This window comes from Python bivittatus, unplaced genomic scaffold, assembly GCF_059951505.1.
Source record: "Python bivittatus isolate LINGU-HERP-01145 unplaced genomic scaffold, Pbiv_v1 ctg000850_np1212, whole genome shotgun sequence".
Taxonomy (NCBI): domain Eukaryota; kingdom Metazoa; phylum Chordata; class Lepidosauria; order Squamata; family Pythonidae; genus Python; species Python bivittatus.
In genome coordinates, this window is record NW_028277112.1 from 13,035,927 (window position 1) to 13,057,822 (window position 21,896).

A 21,896-nucleotide genomic window follows, 5' to 3' on the forward strand; every position below is an offset into this window, starting at 1 on the left:
CATAACTTTCACTACAGCAGTAAAGGCTAAACAGAAACAATCTGAAAAGGGATCCTAAAACCATCCAAATAAGGATGACATGAAAGTGTTTCAGAAGATTCTACCTTCTCACCATCTTACCATCTGTGCCTGTTTTTTCAAACTTTTTTTTTTCTGTGCTGCAATCAGAAAGGCTTCAGAAGAAAGGCAGAAACTTCTTTAATAATTAGATTCTTTTTCCTTGTTGCTAGTTTTAACCTACAGCATTATGTGAGCCATATGACTCCTATGTGCCAGAGATATGACAAATGCACTGTGACATTTTCAGAACAAACCACATTATTGTCCTCTGAGTACTCATTTTACCAGCAAAAGGAAAGTAGTGTTACTACAGAATAGCTAAACAAAATTATGATGCCACATTACAGGCTTATATCAAAGATTTCTATGGTATTATTTTGTAACAATGTAAAGCAGCAAAAACTGTTCTTTTTATAAGAACAGTTCTCTGCTATGTGATTTGTGACACCAGACAACAAGCCGTTCCATGCACCACATCAGCACCAATAACAATTCAGAATCAATGTGGGTGTTAATGACATTGTGAGTAGAAAAATACAGGGGCTGAGATCCAAATCTCACAACAGCCTTCCTACACTTAACACCAGCTCTGCAAATGGCATATCCTTGGATTGATTCCAAGAAACTCACAAGATGAACTTTATTTGACTTTGTGATACATTACCATGTATCCCCAGAAATCCCTCAGACAGAGTCCTACGTGTGTATTTTTCTGAAGAAGTGTCAGCCAATGTGTTCTGCCTACCCTGAAGAGCACAACTGTTTAACACTTTGTCTGACAGTTAGCGCTGGTTGTATCAACACACCAGGGTACGTCTTTTATAATTTAGTTTGAATGGATTTTTGACCCATGAATCAATGAGCCCTTTAGAGGGTGAGTAATATTTGCTTCCTGAAAAGCTGTACAATAGCAACAAGGTCACAGTTTACTGTCAGTTTTTAAATAAAAAAATGTACACTTGGGGCACTTAACATATTTTGACAAGGTGACCCACAATTATCCATTAGGGTTGTATTTGTCTAAGCCCCTCTGCACTGAGATGCAAGGACTATGAAATAGTTCATTGATGTCCCACTTGGGGGTGGGGGAATAAGGCAAGTGGGACTATTCCAAGGTCTTTCACAGCCAGAATACATCCAGCTATTGCTGTATTGATTAAACATTTGGGTAGTTAATCAACATAGCCAAACCCTTTTAACCTGCCATATGCTGTATTTAAAAGAAAAGTCTATTAAAATGAATCATGAAGATGCATTTTTATCTCACATATCACTGGAAAAAAATATGTATTTGACAAACTTAGCTGATCAAAAAATACCCTGGATTAAAGCATGTTCCTGATGTGAATACTGTCATATTTAAACCTGTGTATTTTTTTTTCTACCAACATTTACATTTCCCTGGAAACCAAAACATTTTTACAATAATAGACTAAGGGCCTCAAAAGGAATACTAGAAGATGCCAGTCTCACTCTGGTCCTGTTCCAAATGCTCTAAAATCTCCATATGGATAAAGTCATGGAAATTTGTGGCTCATTTTAGATAAGTATGGAATACTGTTTTTCTGACTAGCAGAGTGCATCCATGAACACCAACTAGCAATCAGACAACACGATGGAAACTCCTTAATCTCACAACACATGGAAAGACTCAGCCATAGTTTCAACTGGGAAACTGTGAACATCTAGACCTAGACCAAGCTAAATCCAAATGCTAGGGAATTCCTGGAAGCTTGGCACTGAGACACATCAGCCATCAATAGGCACATAAAGATAAACCACATTTACAAACCATTCAAAAGAGACAACAAGAAAGCTAAGAAGGAAACAAAAAGACCAAAACACATCCTATCCAGCAGCCTTCAGCCAGATAAGCAGGGATTAACACCAGACAAACAGTCAAGCAGAAAACAATATCCTAATCAAGGAACTACCAGGGAGAAAACCACACCCCCACCAACACTGGCAGGACAAGCTACTGTATATAAACAGGAAGAAAACCCCACACTCACTAGCACTGATGTCAGGTAATGAAACGTTTGCAATCAACAAGCAAGCTCAGAGAGCACCAAGGACTCCACAGTTCAACCCTGAGCTACATATATTCTCTTCTATTATTAGCCTGTTTTTTAATTTGCCATTTGCAAAAACCACTACAAGAAAAAAAATGCAGTGAAGTTAAGTGGTACTTGTTCATTATCACTATGTCCTACATAAAAATGTATGGGGAGTCCAAACTAAATCTAAATGGTCTCTATGTTGGCAGGACACCTTGGGGCCATGGGTATTAGGGACAATGCATTCCATAGTTGCATTATCATCATCATCATCATCATCATCATCATCATCATCATCATCATCTAAATACTAAAAAATAGTAGAAAATACTAAATACTAAATAGTAAAAAATCCTATTTTTACTTCACTGATAAGTAAAAGGGCAGAAGGAATGTTTATAAATCATTTTTTTTTCCACCTGAGCCCACTGTGCCCCATGGAAATCCATCCTGGGGTATTATAGATCCTCCAGTATTTATGTATTTATTTATTTGTTTGTTCAGTTTATACAGCTGCTCATCTCACATATAAGTGGTCCTCGGTTAAAAACCACTCATTCAGCAACAGTCCAAACTTATGATGGCACTGAACAAGTGGTACTTACAACTGGTCCTCAAAGTTCCAGCCATCGCATCACCCCTGCAGTCACATGATTGCAATCTGGGGGCTTGGCAACTGGCCCACATTTCCAACCATCGCAGCGTTCTGCGGTCACATGATTGCAATTTCCAACCTTCCCTGCCAGCTTCCAACAAGCAAAGTCAATGGGGAAGCTGGCAGGAAGTTGGAAATTGCAGCCACTTGAGATCCTTGCTTAATGACCCATGGTGATTTGCTTAACGACAGTAACCATTAAGCAGCATGGTCACATGATCTCGTGCTTTACAACTGTGTCACTTAGCGACAGAAATTCCAGTCCCAGTTACTGAGGACTACCTGTATGTGACTCTGGGTGGCTCACAAATTAAAACACACCAAAAACAAAAACAAAAAATAACCAAAGTTGTACAACAAAAAACATTAAAAACCATAAAAAATATTAAAACCACAAAAAACATAATCTGTGAGAGTGCAGTCCAACTTACTAGCAATATAACCATTTAGCAGGCTCCACACCGCCACTACTGGATTCTACAGCAAGATGGCAAAGCCAAGTCTTCAGGTCTTTCTAAAGGCCAGAAAGGTAGGTGCCAATTTAAGTTCCAGGGGAATGGCATTCCAGTATAATATAGGTGATTGGAACATGCAAAGGAAATGAAGGGATAAACAAAAACCCTCTCTTTCTGCTTCTGCCAGGAGGCACATCTGCTGAACCAAAACCCTTCTACAACATAACTATATCTATGTAGAAAGTCCATTTGGACTCCAAGCCTATAAAATGTATTGAAGAATCCTCAATAATAGCATTGCACTATTGACCTCCAACATCGTATGTGCAGGTTATGCTGCTGGTAATAGCCAGTCTGGTATAGTAGTTTAGGCATCAGGCTAGAAAATGGGACACCATGAGTTCTAGTCCCACCTAGGACCAAAGCCAGCTGGATGACCTTGGGCCAGTCACTTTCCCTCAGCCCTAGGAAGGAGGCAATGGCAAACCACTTCTGAAAAACCTTGCCAAGAAAACTGCAGGAACTTGTCAAGGCAGTCTCTAAGAATTGGACATGATTGAATGGATTAAAAAAAAAATTGACCTCCAACATTGTATGTGCAGGTTAAAATATGTTTTGAAAGCCCACATTTCCTTTTATGTATCTGCCAAAGCCCTGAGATCTTTGGAGAGCCACTTCTCTCAGCCCCAGTCCCATCAAAGGGATGTTTGATAAGGACATGAGACCAGGTCTCCTTCAAAGTTGCTCCCAGGCTCTGGAACTCACTGCTCAGGCAGGCCAGGCTAGCTCTGTGCTGTTATTTTTCTACAACAAGTATAAACATTTTTATTCAGGCAGACCCTTGATGTGTACCCTGATTTGTTACTGAGCATGTAATGATCATTCATTTGTGTTTTTAATTTTAATTTAATAGAACACCATTCTAAAATTGAAGAGTAGAATATGAAATTAACACATATATAAGTACAACCTTGAGGCTTCCCCCTTTTTCAAGACCTAAATCCTCGATGCAGGTTTTAAAGGAAACAAGGTAGGGAAGATATATAGAGCATAGCTTCTGAATCTCGTTTTTCTCAACACGTTATTAGGGGTGGCCATACAAGGGATCTATGTTTTCTTCCATGTAGCAAAGTAATGTGTTGTATCTATATAAGTAGGTATGTGTTTCCATTCTCTCCAAACATTGTGTGTTTTTGGATATGGGTGTCATTCTGTTCAGTTTTCCAAGAGTTATTTCCCTGATAGTCCTATAGACAGACATGCAGACAAAATCCCAATGCCCTTTGCATAATTTCTTGCCAACTAACTTTCTATTGGGACTGGAAAGAATAAAAAGAGAAGTAAGAAAAGTGAAGAATAACATAACCAGAAACAGCAGAGAAAATCATTGTTCTTCCACCCAAGGGCTCTCAGAGTGGTACAAACACCTGGCAAAGAGGAATGTCTGTGGTTGCCCGAAGCCAGAAGAGAGACAGTCAGCCCAGTTTCCTGAGAGAGTGTGAGAAAGTTCCATAATATGGACATTGCTGTTGGGATATGACATATCTCAACCAAATCCAGGAATATTCATAAAATTCAGTGTGTTTGTGTGTATTCATTCAGACCTAAAACTTGCTGTTTTGTACACTTTTTGTAATTTACAACTTCTGTCTAACACACGGCAAAGGAATCAGGTAGGGAAGGAAGTTTAGTGTATCCCTAGAGAGGCATCCATGGGCATACTGGTGCCCACTCGCTCTGCATTAGGGACTCATGAAGCTGATAAATCCATCTTTCCATAATTATGGATTAAAAAGGACCAGGCAATTGCTTGAATTGAGAAAACAAGACATCAGCAGACTTTACTAGGCAGACCATTCCAGAATTGGAGGCTACCGCTCAAAAAGCCTCCTTTTGTTGTCATCCTCTATTCTTCAGATGGAGAAGCTAACAAAGAACGATCTCAGCTAAAGTCACAGATAAATATATATGGGATTGCATCCTAATGTATGTGAGGTTTTGTAGATCAAAGCCAGCTTTGTGGAAATAGACCAGAAGTTAGTGGAGATAAACAATATTCAGCACAACACATTCAGAGTGATCTTGCTGCATATTCTGAAAAATGCATAGCAAAACTGCATAGCTGAAGTTTTTCAATATTGTCTGACTTTCCCATGTACAGTGCATTTCTGTAGTTAAAGTGGAGGAGCATGAATGAATGAAATTGTTATTTTTATTTCTCTTTCCTTGATAAACAGGTTCAACATTTCACCATGATGAAGCTGATAAATTAGTATCTTAAAAGCAAGACAACTAATTCACACAAACCGATAAACTATTGATGATCTGAGAAGATATTATTTATTCCTCTACTCAGATGTACTACATCAATGATACTCAAGCATTTTGTCTGGGGAGATAATGTCTAAACTTAACTTTTATTAGCTGTGAGAACAAGAGCAACATGATCATGTTCCTGAACATTTGAAAATCATTTGTTTTTTTGTTTTTAACACATGTTTAATATTTTACATTCATCTTACTAGAGTCAGAAATCTTAAGATGTTGGTTCTTTTTTGCACAGTCTTAGAGTTCAGCGCACAGGCACAATTCTGAGGGGAGATTTCACACATATATGGAAAATGAGGCATTTTTGCAGTAAAGTTGCAAAGTGTGAAAGAATTCTTGTTTTATCTGCCTTACTTCCCCTGTTTATGAGTTATTTTGCCTGGAAGTAAATTGACAAGTTGTCAATGAATAATAGGCAGTGCTTCAGCTAGGCTTTTCACAGGTTTGAATGCCTTTGGGCAAAAGGGCTAAATCTGTAGCTTGCAATCTAGCATATGGAATAAGAGAAAAAAGTGGCAATGGGGTGAGAGAGATTTACTGAGAAATTTCTGTGGCTGCTCTCTAACAATCCATTTGGCTTGGCGTTGATGAATCCATGTTAGAATGGTCTTGCCTCAGATTCTGGAAAAGGGTTTTCTGTTTTTCATATGATGACCAAATTTTATTTGTACCCAGAACAGTGCTGGTTTGTGTCTTAACCTAAATCTGTAATAATACAGCTCAGTGGGATGGAGGGGGAGCTATACCACTACTGTACCTTTTTGTTGCACTTCAATATCAGCTCCATAATTGTCCTAATTAGTATGCTATTGATATAGTTCTCTCTGCCCTCATTATTAGTACACCCTCTTGAGGTGTTAAGCCTGTTGCACACTTTCTAGAGTCATTAAATTAATTTCATAGGCACGTTAACAAAGCAGGAGGAATGCCGTATAGGTCTCTTATTATGTGAGATCTCATTTGTCAAGAGATTCTGATGCTCAAGAGTAAAAAAGGGGGTTCCAAAAACTTTATAAACCCACTTCAGATGTGAATGCTATACAACAGGAGCAGAAATAGAGGAGATTCTAAAACATGAATTTTTTTAAAAGGCTTTTCCAATGGGTAAAAGAAAATCAACTTAGTAATTTATTCATGGACAAAAGAAAACTTTTTCCCCATTAATGGAATAATCAAGGATAAGTTACATTATATATCTGCCACTCCATATAGGAACATGAGAGAGCCAGTTTGGTGTAGTGCTTGGGGCATCAGTCTATAAACCAGGAGACTGTGAGTTCTAGTCCTGCCTTAGGCACAAAGCCACCTGGATCATCCTGAGCCAGTCACTCTCTCTCAGCCCTAGGAAGAAGGCAATGACAAACCACTCCCGAAATCTTGCCAAGGAAACTGCAGGGACTAGTCCAAGCAGTCGCCAGGAGTCAACACTGACTTGAAGGCATACACACACACACATACACACACACATAGCTTTGTCAAGAATCAGTTATGTAGTTCTGGCCATTATTCTGTGAAGTAACATATATTCTACTAAATATATAAGTGATACAAATGGTACTTGATTAGTCTGATCAATGATTACCACCACTGATTAACATGGATTGCTATTGGTTCTTGATGTCAGTGCTTTACATGATACACAATGGTTAAATAGACCATTTAATTCACCTAAGTTCAACTATGAAAAAGGAGGTAGAGAAATTAAATGCAGTGCATAAATAATGATATGAGCCCTGTTCCAATTACTTCCCTCAAATACATGGGCCTTATCATAGATGCTTGTGCACATTTTAGCTGACTATGTCAAAGGGGCTTCCTGAAATGAAAAATGCACGTACAAACCTTTCAATTGTTTTGGGGTAACAATCCACCTGATCTTGTAGAATATCAAAAATCTACTCGAAATCTGAAACAAACAAACAAAAAACAATCCTCAGATTTGGCACTTATAGCAGATTGTCTTCTTTTTAAAAGCCACAAAATAGAACAATGTTCCTTTGTGTTTTGTAGACATTTGTGTATAGAAGTTCGACACAGCACTAACTTGCTTGTGAAATAAGTTTTAAATCTATTACTTCCTGATGTTGAGATGATATACTTACACATACATGGAAATGAGGAAACAGGCTAGGGAAACTGTAACATCTGATCCTGAAGCATTAAGGTACCATGATTGCACAAAGCAGTCAACTCTCTTCCTTTTCTTCTTTTTTTCTCTATGTGACATTTGACAACTTCTCAAATATAACAGAAAGACCTGCCTTGTTACAGTTGTTTTCTTATGCCTTAGCTAAGTTTTCCTTAATTATTTCTCCAATTCTGTCAAGCAGTGTTATTGCCCCGCCAGTTTAAAGGTTAAACAAAGCACCAAATCTGTCAAAGTGAGTGAAACCAACTGGTGAAGAGCTATCAGAAAGTAATCAGTGCTAATAGGTACATAATGGCCAACCGAGAGCTGTTTGCACTCAGATACATCAAGCAGATAGAACTTAGCCTTCTCCAAAGTCAGAGACTAGAGAAACATGGAGCATACCTAGCATTATGTGGCTAGGAAACATACTTTAACACTGAGGCAAGGGGGAGGACTTGAACTGAGCACAAGCTTCTTCAATAATTGTGGCTTTTCTTATGGTTGACTCATCATTTCAGAATTGATCAGCAAAATTTGTTTGTTGGACTCAGTGTTTCTAAAGACTTGAAACAGATCCACATAAGGAACTGGCTTGAAAGGACTCTGAATGTGTGATTTTAAAAACCCTTTTGGATGTAAGTGGCTCCATAGTGGTACATAGTGAGTGTACTCAAAGCACAAATTCTAACACTTTTTTTTTTTATATTTACAAATCCTTCTGAGAGGAATTCTCTCTCAACTGACCAACGTGGCAATATCATAATGACCCATCCACACCAATTACTTCAATGATATTGGCAGGATTCTACTTTAATTAGATCCATAGCAATACCCAACTTGGTGGTACAAGTAAACAAAGACAAAGTGGGGCAGATCAGCACCCACACTATGTTGTAGCTGAAAAGACCTGATTCCCATTGTTCAAAATATTATTACTATTGTTGTTGGTGTTGTTTATTAAATGTACATGCTGCCTGACTCCCAGTGACTCTGGGCAGTTTTCAATTGTTAAAACATTTAAAAACAAAAGAATAGGAACCTCCCCACACACACACACAAAACAGCACAAGACTGAAGAACAACAATGGCAAAGAAAATAAACCCAGAAGGGAACAAAAAGGAAGAGAAAGCTATAAAGGGGGCATCAGAATGCTTTGTTGAGCAACAAAAAACCTGGTTAGCCTAAGCAGCCAATCTTTCTAACCATCTCCTTCAGAGCACCATTTGTGGTCTCCCCTATATAGTGTTATATGATTTCAAGATTCAGTCCAATGTGGGAAATTAAAAAGTTAATTTTGCTAGCATAAAAATATATGTCTAAGATCATAATACTTTCCACTGAATTATTTATCTTCACTGGAGGATTTGAAGTTCCCTGAGGAGAAATACACTCCTAGAAACTGTGAAGTTCACAAGGCTTTCCTGGTCCAAGGAAATATTTGCTTCCTCAGGATGGAAAGTACCCACACTGGTTCTCAGGAAGAAGCAGTAACCAATTGTACATAGTGTTAATGAATGTCAAATTCAGTTGACATCTAGTGATTAAGGTCCTGAGCTAGAACTGGGAAGACCCAGGTACAAGTCCATCCTCAACAATGGAAGATCACTGGCCCAGCGATTCTATATCAGCCCCGCCTCCCCACCTTACAGAGTAGATGTGGGGGGAAATTGGAGGGTGAAGTGCCATGTACTCTGCCTTGACTCCCTGGAGCTCCAGAGTATCAGTCTAATTAAGTGAATGTTGCATAAGTAGCAAAAAGCAGGAGTAAAGAGCTACTTTTGATTAAGATACAATTTATCACTAGAATCTTTGCAAACACTTCTCTAATGTCATGCAGCTGAGCCTTGATAGGGCTCAGAGAATTCAGGATTTAAAGCCTATAATTCTAGGTTTCTGGTTGCAAGCCATGTCTTCAAACCAGTCTCTGCCCTTCCCTTCATTTGCTGAAACATTGGGAACTGATCTTTGGTTGGCTATGGGGCCTGTTTTTGAATATCTGATTCTGTTCTGATTCAGGACACAGATGTCAACTTTTTACTGAAGGTGGCACCTCATTATCTGGGATCTGGGATGGCAGATATCTGAAGGCTTCAGCATTAGAAATTGTTTTCCTGTCTTGTAGATTAATAGATTATGACTGAGCAAAATATTCCAGGACTACCTATGTGGTAACATAATTAAAGGCTTAGGCTTATCTTAAAAAATAAATAATGCTGAAAGAAGCTTATAAACAGTACACATTTTAAAAATGCAACTATAGAAATAATTGTGGATGGTTCTATGATAACAGCAAGAGTTTCTTGAAGAATTTGTGATGTTCCAACAGAAGAGAAGCTTGGCATCCTGGAAACTTGGCATTTAGACAAATCAGCCACCAAAAGACACATAAAAATAAACCATATTTACACACCATTCAAAAGACACAATAAAAAAAACCAAGGATGAAAAAAAAGACCAGAACACATCTCCAGCAGCCAACACCCAGATAAACAGGGATTAATACCAGGCAAACAATCAAGCAGAAAACAATACCCTAATCAAGGAACTACCAAGGAGAAAAGCACAGCCCCTGTTCCTGTTCAACATAATGTACAGTATAGGCCCAACAATTTACTGATATTCTGCAAAGCATCCTCACATTGGTAAGTCTAATTTCAAGGAATTCTCTTTCCCATATATTCCTTTTGCTGGAAATTATGAATTTCTATGATGTACAATGGACTCCATGTATTTTGTTTTAGATGGTGTGAATTCCAGAAGTAACCTGTGGTAGCCTGAGTGTTAATACTACTCTTTGACAAATCAAAGTGTATATATATTAAGGCAAATTTGAACCTCATGTAGGGCAAGTAAGGATAAATCAACCTGCCACTGGTTGTCTTTTATTTTGTTTCTAGAACTTTCTACCAAAAAAAGACCCAACTTCTACCCCCAAAAAACCCCACCTCTGATATGAAGAAAATATTATTTGCCAACAATTGCAATTCAAATTTCAGATATGAATTATGTGCAGCTTATAGCATTTTGCATCACCTGTTTTTGGTTAGCATCTGCTTAATGGAGGGCAACTTTTGCCTTCATGCCAGAAAATGTACCATAGATTCCTGTATTTTGATATTCTATGTGCCATTTTACCTTTCTAAGTCAAGTTGATAAAGAATTCTAAATTCTTTCTTGTTCCATATGTTGCTCTCTGTGCAAACTGGCTTCTTCTATGAAACTGTTAGAATATTACTATTATTTTATTTATATAGGACCTTGCTGCTTTATAATCTTGGTTGCATTTGCCCTTGAAACTGCTCATTAAATAGCCTTTAACAGCATAGTGTATCTAACTGCATTCTTTAAAAAAGCACTGGCTTCAATTGGCACAGAATCTTAAGTATTTGTGTTACCATATTCAGCTCTAATTCCAGAAAGATACACTCAGAATATCATAATCTTTAACATTCATTTGCACCTATTCTGATATGTTGTTAGCATATTATCCTTAGGATCAGAGCACTAGCTATCTAGACTGAAAGTCCAACTTTGGGCTACAAAAGGAGTAATATGATAGCGGAGCTTTGAAAATCTGTAATGGGGTTTGTTTTTGTTGTTGCTTTTCAAATCTAGCCTATTCAGGAAGGCCCAGCGGCACTAGACACACAATTCTATGTATTCATTGCCTGTGGACAATGGACCGCAGCAGATATGTTAACTTGCAGCCCTTCAACAAATGATAGGAAGTTAATGGGATGCCACAGCTAATTGAAACCACTGGATAATTTGGGAAAAGAGAGCAGAATTGCTCAAAGCAGCTCTATCTGTCTTGGAAGATGTCTGCCCTCTACTTGCCGAGTATGTCACAGTCACCTTACAAATCACCAGAATCTGTTTTTGAAATATATTTCTCATATACAGCCTAGCACTTAAAACAATACAGATGTCACTTGGGGCACTGGAGCATGCCAGGCCACTGGGGTTAGGGCTGACTCAGAGGAAAGAGCAAATCAACAGCATAACTTTCGTGCTGCACCTGGCTTTCCCTTGGCCATGTTTTGACCAGGCTTGACCTTGTTTAGTTTGTGAGAGCTGATGAGGTCAAAGCCCAGGGTGGTATGAATGTTTCCAGAGAAATCATTCACAACTGTAGCAAAGAGAATTTAATAACTGTTGCAGAACTAGAACTGTATGTTGGGGGGGGGGACCCAGGAAGTGCATCAAGGAAACAAAGGAATCGAACAACAGTTTAAAATAATGGAGGGCAACTTTTGTTCTTGCTATCTGTACTTAAGTATTCTTTCTATTTAAAAAAATGTACTATTTTCTGATGTCTCTTTATCCATCATTTTGGATATCATTCAAATGATGTAACTTTCTAAACATGTTTATGTCTTTTGATACTTTCTAGGAGGAACATAGCAAACTCCTTTACCTCCTATCAGACCAGTGACATACCTCATTCAGTGTTGTTTACGCTGGCTGACTTCATAGTTCGCACTACCACATAATGTGGGTTTAAAAGCTGTGGCTGAGGGCCATCCAGGGAGGGAGGGAGGGGGGAGGGGAACACAGTAAAAAAAAGGAAGAGGGGTGCAATTGCTCAGTTGTGGCCATCAACTTGCCTTTTTATCACCATCCCAGACTTCCCTGCTGTAACTGCTTTAATAAGTTGAGAAAGCAGGATAATTCAGAATAATTTTCAAAGTATACATTGCCCAGACTCCATGCAGCCACATCTATTTAAGCACACACTACTAAAATTCCTCATGTTTCAGAGAAATCAGTCATTGTACATAAAATGTGTACCATGCTGAGTGTTACCCAAAGAGTATGGGTAACAGCAGCAGCACCTACGCAGAATCTGGGTCTGTAGTTCAATAGTGGTTTGCAAGCACAGGGCCAGAAAAGCTTCTGTTTGAAGTCCTAAACAGCTTGTGTTAGTCAGTGTTGACAATATTGCACTAAATGGACCATTAGCCTGCTTCAGTATAACGTAGTTTTCTAAGCTTGAAGCATTTATCTTTGGAATAGTACACCATTAGGTGGTTCCAGAAACTGCCAGTATCTTCTCCTGCTATTATGCTGACATGATTGATAATTCAGACTCGCTTTTTGTTTTCCACTGTACTGCAGGCACAGGTTGAGACAATTCTGAGTGCAGGTACTCAATTCGATTAGTATCTAACCACAACTACTTTCAGTAACTTTGGAGAGAGAAAAGTTATGTTAAACTGTAATTATTATTGTCAGAATACTTTTGTGACAAATGGATTTTTAAAAAAGCAAATTAATTTTTCCTTTCCATATCAAATTTGACTGAAAATTTGGCTGACCCTTTCTGATAAATTTGGCTGAAAATCAGAGCTATCCAAAAATAAGAAAGCACCTTTTTCTTATCTGGTTTAGTACTTTATTCACCACCTTTCCATTCAATATGATGATCATGATAGCTACCAAAATAAAAGAAACAAAGGTGATTAGTTTAATTACCTACATGTTTTAAAAACATATTAATATATTTCACAACATGTTAAATGCAATTACTTTACAAAACTTTATAAACTAAATGAAAATCAAAAGGGTTTTAAAAAAGATTTGACAAGAATCTTTGTTCAGAAATCTCCCGGACTCATTATGATGAATGGGTTAATATAAAACTATATAAGACCAATGCTCCTAGACCTTCCTCAACAAGAGACTCAAAACTAGATATGTTCACCCAATACACTTAGTCACTTTGAGTGTTTGCCATGGATATGTGTGCCGCCAATATTCTTCTATCCCATAAAATAATTTTATCACCAACACTAGTTTCTCTGTGGCAAAGGGAGAAATGTGGGATGTCATCCATTCCAAGTTAGTGCTAACTAGAATCCAGATTACTTGCTGGATTAAAATTCTGGTTAGTATCAACAGAAAATGGTGGCCGCATTTAAGGAGCAATAAAGGGCTTAGGGCTATCCTTAAACTTTCATTTCCTTAAATATAAGAATAGCTTTCAATTTCCCTTTTACCTTTTGTGCAGATTAGGGGGTTCCTATTTTAGAGCAGATTTAGATACGTTAATCAAATATAAGTGCAAATACTGTGAATATTTTCTGTAAAGATGTTAGGATTCTGGAGCTGGGCATCTAATATAAATAAATAAATAAATCTAATTTAAAAGCAATTAAAAGTTCATACAAAAATTTGATTCTTGAGGTCACAGAATATTTACATGCTTCATAATCTGGGAGCACAACAGAAAAATTCTACCATGTAAAGTCAATTAAATTGCCTTCTAATTCAGAGCATTTTAGATGCTTTCGGGTAACAAAAGTTAATGCTGAAAGAGGTTTCCATATCTTTACTTGAATCATTTGAACATCCCACTTATTTTTTTAATCATCTCTTCCAAAGTTTTATTTTTATTTCCCAATCACAAATAACACAATTTTAGGATTTTTTTCCTTTAATCACACTGAATGTGTCATTCACTCTGAAGTGAAGTCTACACTTCTAAAAATAGAATAGGGCATATTCCACAGGTCACGTAGGATGGCCATTTTGTCACTGGTTGTTATAAATAAGGGTCTGGGGTCAAACTTGTCTTCTCTTTGAAGAGGTTGGAAGGTTTTATCCTGAAAATAACACCCGCCTTAAATTTCAATAACCAGTTCCCAAAAGAATATCATGGGGAAATGCCTTTAAATAGCTAAGAGTGGGATAAGTTGTACATTTCATCTTATACTAAAGTCTGACCTAGTATATGAAATTGTGTTCAGAAAAGAAAAAAAAAAGCAATTGCACTGTTACTCTAATTTCATTTATTTACAAACTCATCTGGCTCTTTTTATCTTTTATAATGTGATATTTAATGTTGATGCCAAAATCTCTGATAGCTTTATCATAATAGAAGGATTTCTAAAGGAAGAAGTATCTTGCCTTCATACTTTGAACTTAAACCTACTTCCAGCCTTTACTGTGGTATAAGATACTAAAACCTATTACCACAGAAGGCACTGAGGTAACTTATAGTTTTGTTCTCCAGGAGCTTCCATTCAAATTCATCCTACAACAGCCATCACCAAGCTCCTACCATCTTGATAATGTTGAACTTTATTTCCCATAATCCTTTAGGCAACATGGCCATTGGAGCAAATCAATTTAGAGAAGGCTGTTCTACATACTGTAGTTTCCTTTTTGTAATATTTTTCAATACTGAACAAGATGTAAACTGCCAATTCTTTGAAATAAAGGTTAAGACACTAATGTATTTTCTAAAAGTGTGGTAACTCTTACCAGCTGGTTACCAGTATGTCAGTTAGTTAGTGTTCTGAACAGATCACATTATCTGTGAATCTTTATGTATGCATTTGTGTATGTATGAATCTATAAAAATAAAACAAAATGCTAAACTATAAACATATTTATCTAGTCCATACTTTCTGTACAGGAAGCTGTATAAAAACATTAGGTCATTTTTTTCCCAAGAAATTAAGCAAAACAACTCCAACAGAATAAAGAGTGAAAGGGCCTCAATATAAACATGAATTTGTTCCTTTAATTGTCTAAAGTTGAATTTTCTCTGTGCAGTTTCAGTTCTGGAAGCTCATTGGGTTACATTGGGGGTGCTACCCTCTCTCATCACAGTCTGCCTTATAAGATTGTTATTGCAGGGATAATAATAAAGGAAGAAGAACTTTGTATGTTCCCTAGGAATCCTGGAGAAAAGGCAGGATATAAATCTAATGTGCCAATAATTAGTAAATAAAATATCCTGGTTTATATGTGTATTAGCTGAATTGGGAATTGTTCACTACAAATGGATACAGGGCAAGTATATGCTTAATACTGCAATTAGAAATATACCTGAAAAACAGGAATTACGTTAATTAGTCATTCAGGTGGGAAATAAACCTTCTCCACTTCTGAGTTGTTTGGTCTCTTTAAAAAGCATGCTAAGTGTCCAACAGAAGAAAGTTGATTTTTTTAAAAAAACACCCTGAGCTTTTACTTATGTAACACCTGATTTGTATGAGGACAACCATTTTAGGATATCAATATGACAAAAATATACATGTCCTAAATTTGTAACAGAATTTAAAGCTGGAAGAAATTTGAATGGAAAAGGTGCTTCCATACCTGTTTTCTAATTACTTTCAGTTAGAATGTGCCAGTCACACAGGCTTAAGGTCATTATCAAAGAATTAAACCTGTATGTATATATAAGTTTTCTTCTACTACACCTTTAAATATAAAGTCTCTGATCTCTTGGATTTCTTGAAATCAGTATCACTGCAATCAGTTTTCTTGTTTAATCAAAGTAAACAGAAGTTTTAATTTAAAGAAAAAAAAGGGATGCTTTTGAATGAACACTGAATACTTTCATTCTTATTTCCTCTTTAAAAAAAAACTTGGATAGTATAAATGTTATGAAGGCACTTTGTAACAGACACTTAAATACAGTTGACCTAAGATAAATATTTTAATCTTTTATACACTATGTTGAATTTCAACCAAATTTTAATTCGCTGTGCTTTTTTACAATGCACTGTTGTTACCCTTTTTTGGCATATTATTTAGGAAAATCTCAAATTGCAGAGAAGGAGATAAATGCAGTTTACTTTTGCCATGAATAGTCAACCTTCCATTCCTATTATTTACCTAGAAAATCAATAGGAGTTATAATAGAAGAGGCTGCTACATTGGTTTTTATTATAAAACACAATTGTTCATTTGTTCTCTCACTTGTTAAGTGGGATCATGGCAAAAGTCCAGACCTAAAGGCAAGGAATACTCTTACAAAGTTAGATTAAGGGAAGACAACACAAATCAAGTTCACGGGAAATCATGCGGGTTAAACCAATTCTTTATATATTTATCAAGGTGAATATTTGCTCAAAAATTGGACAGCAACCTTGCTTCAACCCCAACACACATGGATTTAATACATATTCAGACACTTGCATGTCCAGATTTACAAATCTACAGATTTCCCCATGTCAGTAATTCATGAATAACATTTGAATGGTTGGGGGTAAAAAAGCCATATGTGATCTCAGGAGTGAAACCAGCAACATTGCCTTACTGCCCTTGGATATGTAGACCTCTTTCATTTGATTAATGCAAAAAAATACCACAGTTTGAACATTAAGAGAATCATATCTGGGGTGCAAAAATTCCAGACTACCACAAAATTCCAGCTCTTTGCTGCTGTCTAGTGTTTGTCTGGATTTTTTCAGCCTAGATATTGTAAACCTAATAAAGTTAAGGGCAAACCAGCACAGAATAGATGTGCCTGATCAGAAGCAATATTTCACTATAGAAACTTGAGACCATACTTAGATAGCACTGAAGTGAAACCTTTGAAATATTTAACTGCTTGAAAAGAGGCGATTTCTAGTTCAGTAAACTTTCAGGTTACTAAATTAAAATAAATAAGTCTCACATACTCTCTGTTGGCTCTACATTCTGTGGAAATTTGTACAAAGTGAACTTTTATTTGATGATTGAATTCCTTTAAATATCTTTGAATAATCATTCCAAGAAAAATACCTGCATTGGTAAATGAAAACAGTTCATATTGTTTATCCCAGATTAATACTGATATAACCAGATGATTAAAGATCCCCATGAATAGGAGGGGAAAGATAAATGTTATAGAAATGAATATTTTCTCAAGGTTAATATATGTACTTAGAGGAATTTCTTTCTTAATATATTAAAACACTTTAAGGAGATTGATATGTTATTAAGGATGGTATGGGATATATTTTAACTTCTTTCTCCTTATGGAATATAGTTGGCCAAGTTAAAAACTGTGACAAATAGACACAATTTGATTTTTTCAATCTGATGCTTTTGACTTTATAGCAAGGGGTTGGTACTTTTTGGACTCAAAATTCTTCTATATTTCCAGAACTAAAAGCAGTAAAGCATATCATGATAAATTTACATTTTGAGATATTCACAGTCTGAAATGTATAGGGATTTAAAAAAAAAAAACCAGTGCAAATAAGGGTATGAGTACTCTAGATCAATTAATTTCTAGAAAAAGAGAAAATTATAAGGAATCAATTTGTGGGACATTATTTGTCAGAATTAAAGCTTAAATTTTTAAAAAAGTAAAAAGAAGGTTTATAAAGTGAATCTATTGATTATGGTTAAAATATAGGTTGTAGTTTCTGGTAATTACCAATGGGATTTCTTTTTGACTAGGACTGAAGGACGAGGTTTTTAGGATTTGCGTATAAGTGGGGAGAGATTTCTTTTCCTTTACTTTTTGGAGAAAGTGATAAACTAGACTATAAAATGGATTTTTTAAAATTAAGGTTAAAATACATACATTATAATTTCTTGTAGCCCTAAATGGACTTTTGCTAATTAGGATTGAAAGATGAGTTTTTGCAATTTGATTATTGATAAGAGATGAGATATGGGAAGAAGAGGATTCTTTTATGAAATACTAGAGAAGGTGTTAAATTACTGTGATGGTTGTACTTGTCTGGAGGGAGGTGGGAGTCATCTTTTATATATCTTCCTTTTCCTTTTTTTTCTTTTCTTTTTCTTTTCTCTATATCTTTGCGCTTCCCTTTTTTTCTTTGTTTACTCTTTATAACTTCCTTAGTATTAGTTTTTTTTTATTCTTGTATTTGAAAACGCTAATAAAAAGTATTTAAAAAATAGATCAGTTCATTTCTAATCAAAATTTTAAGCCATTCAGTTACTGCAAAAAGTATTTCGATTGTTTAAAAATCCAGAATGGTAATGTATTCAGTAAAACCCCTTTTGACTTCACATTTCCTGAATTATTATCAATGCTGAAGTCCCATTTTGGATTATTCCAAACCTACCATTTTTAACTGACAATTAAAGAATACTATTAAAGTGGTTTTCAATTATAGGATTTCAGACAGTTTAACAAGCAGCACATTAGTCCGTAAATAGTAATACAGCAGCAATAAGCAGTAAAACCTAGCTTTCATTTTGAATTTAAGTAGAATTTCAAGAGTTTAAATTAATCTTAAATACAGAGTACTCAAAAGCTTGAGAAGTGACAGAAATCAGTAATCTAGCAAACAATATCCATAGATCAACTTCTTACAGTATGTATTTTATTCCCTTTCTTAGAGTATTTCATTCTGCTTCCTGAAAACTAAGAATTAAAAAGACTAAAACAAAATACTACAATATTAAAAGTATTGTCTTCTCTTTCTTGCATTCATTTCAAATCCAAACGTTCTTCTTTATCTAATACTGTACCATAAAAGCTTCCTTTAAATTTCTAAGATTACCAGTTGATTATTTTCAGCTGGAATTAATGCTACATTTCCTGATTGCTACCATATTTTGCATTCACTGTTCAACTGTCTCTTTCTGAGTTGATAGCTAGACCAAGGACATGTCTCTATGTCTCATAACATGGCTGCTACTACACCTCTTACACCCAGTTAATTATCATGGTCTACCAGCCCCCTTCTTTCTTGGGCACTGATACTGACTGAATCAAATAACTATTTAACCACAAAGTGGTTTAATCATGGCAAGGCTCCACACTCCATTAAGCCAAAAGCAGCCTAACCATCTTATAGTATAATGCAATGTATGAACCTACTCAGTGACTTCTTTGCTTACTCATGTTCATTATAATTTCTTTTGATCTTCAATTGTATACAAACTACATGAGTAGTAAATTATGTAATCACCCCCTTGAGATAATTGCCATCTTGGATTGGTTTGTGGAGTGAGCATATAGAATGTTTTGTTTCACCATGAGTTAGAAATTAAACTAACACTTTTAAAATTAAGTATCAATGTATTACTTTTTCAGACGGCAAGAAGATTTTTTTTTAGCCAATAACAGGGGCATGTGCCCAAAAGGGATTCAGATGGTGGCCGTGAAAATGTCCTTGAAGCCCTGTCCCTTTTTTATCTGTTTTTATCACACATACATGATACAAAGGGACAGGGCTTCAGTCATGTGGTTGCAGCTGCCATCTTGACTTTTTTGACACCTTCACCACCCCCACAGACACACCTGGCCCAGAAATGAAACAAGTACCTGTACACTGTCCCCTTATTACTTCCCTTCTCTCCTTGCACTAGTTCTTCTAGTACAGGTTAAATCAGCTGTCTGTCTCCAACATCTTGCTGCTGACACTTTACAGCTGCCCCTTGAAACAACCTCTTTGTCAGATGGTATCTGCTCTGAAGAATAGATGGGCTTTTGAAAAAGAAATCTAACTAAATACCATCACATTTCATTTGCCTCCCATGTTTAGCATTGAAAGGTACATACTTTTAACCATATCTTACAAATTAATAATGTAAATATGTTTTGATACCACTGGGTGGTGCATATGTGTGTGTGTATCTAGCTATTAGCTATTATAGATATTATCCTCTATTTTTAAAAAAATAAGCCAAAAATAAAAAAAGAAATGCAAGCCATCTCTGTGAACTTATCCTGACAAACAATGTCAGACCCTTGGCCTCAAGGATATATCAGCATCATTCATACAGTATTCACCCAGCAAGTAAGCTGCTACTGGATGTAGCTTTCAAAAGCTCCTTACTGTCTGATTGTGGGGTAGTGGTGGGGGGGGTAGTGGCAATACCGCTGGTAATTGGAAGCCCATAACTTCATCTTTAGAGGTGCTTTTTGTTTTTAAAATAAAATCTAATTATCTCTTGAGTAAAGCACCTGAATTGGCAATGTGGTTCCTACCACTTGTCCAATGGCATATGTTGAATATAAGAACATAAGTGGAAAGAAAATTGAGACAATTGCAGAGTTTAAATATTGTTAGCTTGTAACATGCTGGAACATTTTGTTTCAAATTGCCCCTGTATTTAGGCTTTCATGTTTCCCAACCCCCTTTTCAAGCAATTTAGCTATTAATTAACATATCATCATCATTCTTTATTATAGTGAAAGACTAGCACAACACAGGTTGAACAACCCAAGTACAATCCAAAAATATAATAGTGTTATAACAGTCTAATTCCTGGTGTACTTTTATTAACAAATCTAGGTATGATGTATAGCTAAGGAATAAAATTTAGCAATTAAAAAGGTGATTTCAGGACATCTGTCGTTTAAGAAAACTTCTAGATATCAGTGATCAAGGCAGTCAGGCAATCTTTCCATTAGTGGGTGAATTAATTGAAAATGCAATTCTGCATAGAATTTATACCTTAGAAAAACATGTTCTAGGGTTTCAGGCTCACTGGAGGAATAAAGGAATTGCCTAAGCACTATAGGGATTCCTATAGTGCCATTCATATTTGCATAAACACACTTTCAAAAAGGCCTATTGGTAATGAATATAGGATAACTTAAATGAATAACCTGCAGGTTCTGTTTCCTTGATTCACAATATAACCTGGGGGCTGCTGCTAAGTTATGCTGAAGTTCAATATCTTCTAAGCTTTGTTTAATAAGTTCTGGCTTTGTTGTAACCCAGATTTACAGGGGACATCAGGGGACATGCCAAGGTGAAGCAATTCGTTCGTTATAGCTATATACCATCTAGGTTTGAAGTTAATACATACTAGGAGGGGCAGAACTCTCAATTAATTAACGTGCATGCCCAGCTTTTTTCCAGCAGAGTTAATACTGCTATTTTTTGTGGGTATAGGATTTTGACTTTTATATGAGATAGAAATTCTGCCTTAGAAAATCTGCCTTCCCTCTACAATACCCATCTAGTGTATTTCTTTCTCAGCTAAATTGGTCTTAGGATCAGCTGACAAAACTATGAAAATTGAACAGTTGAAAAGCATGTTTCTTTTGTAAATTGTGTTGAGGTTCTTTAAAGCCATAACTAAAGTATATGCACATGACTAAATAACCATACTTAGAAGTCTCTGTGATTTCAAACTGTTACGCATGCCTTAATGCTGATGAATTTGAAAAGTTTCTGACAACCTTCCCTAATCTTATTACGTCCTTATTGGTCTTAAATGGACATGGGTTAATTTGACTGATAATTTTGTCTCTAATACCTGGTTTCCAGGAGAATCATCTGCTGGGAATAAAGTAGTAGTAGAAGCCATAGAAGGAAAGGATTGGAGTCGGTAAGACGCATTCCAGAAGTAGAAAGACTACAGATATATGTATGTATCAGAAGAGGAAAGAGTTGGTTCATAGTTTATGTGATAGGATGAAAAGGCAGGGAATATTCTGTAAGTATGCAGAAATACCAATCACCTATTATGTATTATTTGTTCAAATTTAACC